The sequence below is a fragment of the Apium graveolens genome, chromosome 5 (assembly GCF_009905375.1).
Source record: "Apium graveolens cultivar Ventura chromosome 5, ASM990537v1, whole genome shotgun sequence".
NCBI classification, from domain to species: Eukaryota; Viridiplantae; Streptophyta; class Magnoliopsida; order Apiales; family Apiaceae; genus Apium; species Apium graveolens.
In genome coordinates this window covers 215,371,134-215,375,046 of record NC_133651.1, presented here as the reverse complement: position 1 = coordinate 215,375,046, position 3,913 = coordinate 215,371,134, and the positions used below count along the sequence as shown (strand labels likewise).

The 3,913-nt window shown below is 40.1% G+C and overlaps 1 non-coding gene across 1 annotated transcript; it reads right to left on the bottom strand.

Annotated features, from left to right (window-relative positions):
* Positions 1–1,455: 1,455 nt before the first annotated feature.
* LOC141662443 (small nucleolar RNA R71) lies at positions 1,456–1,562 on the bottom strand. Its single transcript, XR_012550559.1, has one exon. It is a non-coding gene; the product is annotated as a small nucleolar RNA R71 (small nucleolar RNA).
* Between the last annotated feature and the right edge of the window lie 2,351 nt (positions 1,563–3,913).

Sequence of the window (3,913 nt, the reverse complement as noted above, 5' to 3'; positions counted from 1 at the left end):
CATTGTATTATTATCATGTTTTCATATAAACCCATGGTGATGATGAGTTCTATTATGGGCTAATCGTGATCATGGGATCCTAGCGGATTTACTATGGATTTCTTTAGTTACTTGTTTAATACCTTGGTATGTGGTGATTATATGATATCTAGCATAGGTTGTGCTTATTCGTCTTATGTGCGTCGCGAATATGTAAGATAGCCTGTTAATCTCTTGTGAAGCGATAGTGAATCTTGAGATTTAGAACTTGCCATGCTAGCATAGGTTCGTGTATTGTATGCATTAGTGGGTAACTCTAACCGTTTTACTTGCCCTGTATAATCACCATGAATAACTTGCACTTAAATTGTTATGTTGATATATTCCGTAGACATATAGGGTCTCAACGTAATTTATGCCTATTCAACTTCTATCTTAATTGTGGATGCTTGGTACAATGATATTCGTACAACGAAAGTTGGCGTTTATCAGTTTCGTGTTGTTCGATTAATATCATCACCATTACATGCTAAGGGTAATAACAATAACTATTGAATGAAGTAGTAATGAAGTTATGATCTCATGTGTGTTTAATATTGTTAATTCAAGTGTTTAATTCTCGTAGTTATTATTAGTTAATCAACCTTAATTGTTATTGTCTTGACATTGAAGAATAATCATACATTGGTGAGTAAGTGTTAATTAAATATAATTAATCAGAGTCTCTGTGGGAACGAACTAGAAATCATTCTATATTACTTCTGAATGCGTATACTTGTGTAATTTATTTAGCGCATGCTTTATGCCTAACAAGTTTTTGGCGCCGCTGCCGGGGACTAGGTGTTAATTTATTTAGTTTATGTACTTGCCATCAGTGTTCATTAGGATTCATTGATTAAGACTTGTTACTTACTGCTTCCGGTTGTGTTTCAGGTACTCTAGCGAGCATTTATGCAAACACGTTCTCGCACTCGCAAGAGAAATTTGGATAAAGCTGAGGAGACAGATACAACTCTTGACTTTCCGGAGAAGATAGTTTTTGAAGATTCGGATAAAGAGAGTGAAAAGAAAGAACCTAAAATAATGGATGATCGTGTAGTTCAAGCTGATCCAGCTCTTATGGACTTTTCTCGGCCTAAAATTGATGGCATTCAGTCAAGCATCATTCATCCGGCTATTCAGGCCAATACTTTTGAAATCAAGTCGGGCACTATTCAGATGGTGCAAAATTCTATTTCTTTCAGAGGTGCTGCGACTGAAGATCCTAACATGCATATCAGGAATTTTGTCGAGATCTGTAGTACTTTCAAATATAATGGTGTTACTGATGAGGCTATCAAGCTGAGGCTTTTCCCATTCTCTCTGAGGAACAAAGCTAATGACTGGTTACATTCTTTACCACCTGGGTCCATCACTACTTGGGAAGAACTTGCGCAAAAGTTTCTGGTGAAGTTCTATCCAATGTCCAAGACTGTAACTATGAGGAGTGCTCTTACTCAGTTTGCGCAGCAACAAGGAGAATCTATGTGCGAAGCTTGGGAGCGCTACAAGGAGATGTTGAGAAAGTATCCACATCATGGTATGCCTGGCTGGATGGTGATCACTGGTTTCTACAATAGTTTGGGGGCCCAATCTAGGCCCATGCTCGATGCAGCTCTGGAGGCGCCTTGTAGGCCTATAATCTCATTGAAACTATGGCTGCAAACGAGTATCAAAACCCAACTCAAAGGATGATGCCTGGGAAGGTAACAGGTATTCTGGAAGTTGATGCAGCTACAGCTATTGCAGCGCAGCTGCAGGCGCTGTCTATGAAGATCGATTCTTTAGCCAACTATGGAGTAAATCAAATAGCTAGTATCTGTGAGCTTCGTGCAGCCTCTCATGCTACGGATTAGTATTCTCTTGTTAATGAATCTGTTCAGTATGTGAACAATTTTCAGCGACCTATCATCCTAATAACAGAAATCATCCTAATTTCAGCTGGAACAATAATCAGAATGCTGTTTAGCAACCATATCAGCAAGCTGCAAGTAAACAGTTTAATCCACCTGGATTCCACCAACCTTAACAATTTGCTCAAAGGCAATCATATCCTCAATAAGGAGGTGCTACTCCACCTTCTACTGCTGATTTTGAGGAGTTAAAGCTGTTGTGCAAAAGTCAGGCTGTTTCTATCAAGACCTTGAAAAATCAAATTGGACAAATAGCCAATGCCTTGCTCAATCGTCAACCTGGCATACTTCCTAGCGATACTGAAGTGCCAGGAAGGAAACTAAAGTGCAAGTCAAAGCTGTCACCTTAAGGTCTGGAAAAGTTGCTGATGCTGAAAAAGCAAAAGAGGTAGAAGTTGAAGTTAAGGATGAAGAAGAAAAGCAAAAGGAGAAAGATGGGGAACCAAGGAAGACTACTGTTGAACACACTCTGCCTGAGGGTAATACAGGGGAGAAAGAACTCTATCCTCCACCATCTTTTCCTAAGAGATTGCAAAAACAAAAGCTGGACAAGCAATTTGGTAAGTTTCTGGAGGTGTTCAAGAAAGTCGTTTGTCCGTCAAGGAAAGATTGGTCTTTGAAGCTCGATGAAGCTGTTTGGGCTTATAGAACAATATACAAGACTCCACTTGGGATGTCCCCGTTTCAACTTGTCTATGGTAAGAGATGTCATTTACATGCGGAGCTTGAGCATAAGGCTTAATGGGCATTGAAGAAGTTGAACCTTGATCTAGATGCAGCTGGGAAGAAGCGAATGCTTCAGTTAAATGAACTTGATAAATTTCGACTTCAAGCGTACGAAAATAACAAAATGTACAAGGAAAAGGTAAAAATGTGGCATGACAGGAAGCTATCGCCTAAGTTATTCGTGTCGGGGCAACAAGTTCTTCTATTCAACTCTCGTCTCCGACTTTTTCCTGGAAAGTTGAAATCAAGGTGGTCTGGACCATTTATCGTCAAAACTGTGTTTCCACATGGAGCGGTGGAGATTTTTAAGAATGATCCGGGCCAAGCATTCAAAGTAAATGGTCAGAGATTGAAGCACTATTATGGGGATACGGCAAACCGTGAAGTGGTTAGTACCGTTTTATTGTCAACTTGATCGCATTACTCTACGTCAAGCTAATGACATAAAAGAAGCGCTTCTTGGGAGGCAACCCAATATATGAGACCATAGGACACCTTAGAATTTAGTACATTATCCAAAAACCCAAAAAAATCAGAAAAAGGTTGGCAGAAAAATATTTTTCCAGAAGCCTTGCAGGCGCCCGCCTGCTAGGATCATGCGGCCGCACGCTAGAAGGCGCCCGCCTGCACCAGAAAGGATGAGATGCCTTTAAATGTGATACTTGAAGTTGAGGTCTTCGATGTTTGGGAAATCGATTTCATGGGACCATTTATCTCATCCTGCAATAATCAGTACATCTTGCTGGCAATCGATTCTGTCTCGAAATGGGTAGAAGTCAAACCTCTACCGACTAATGATGCAAAGGTAGTGTTGAGTTTTCTTCATAAGCAGATATTCACAAGGTTTGGAATGCCACGAGTTATCATAAGTGATGAAGGGTCGCATTTCTGCAATCGTAAGTTCATTTCTATGATGCAACGCTACAATGTGAATCATCACATTGCTACTGCCTATCATCCGCAAACTAATGGTCAAGCTGAAGTGTCTAATAGAGAGATCAAGTGCATTCTAGAGAAAGTCATTTGTCCGTCAAGGAAAGATTGGTCTTTGAAGCTCGATGAAGCTGTTTGGGCTTATAGAACAACATACAAGACTCCACTTGGGATGTCCCCGTTTCAACTTGTCTATGGTAAGGGATGTCATTTACCTGCGGAGCTTGAGCATAAGGCTTATTGGGCATTGAAGAAGTTAAACCTTGATCTAGATGCAACTGGGAAGAAGCGAATGCTTCAGTTAAATGAACTTGATGAATTTC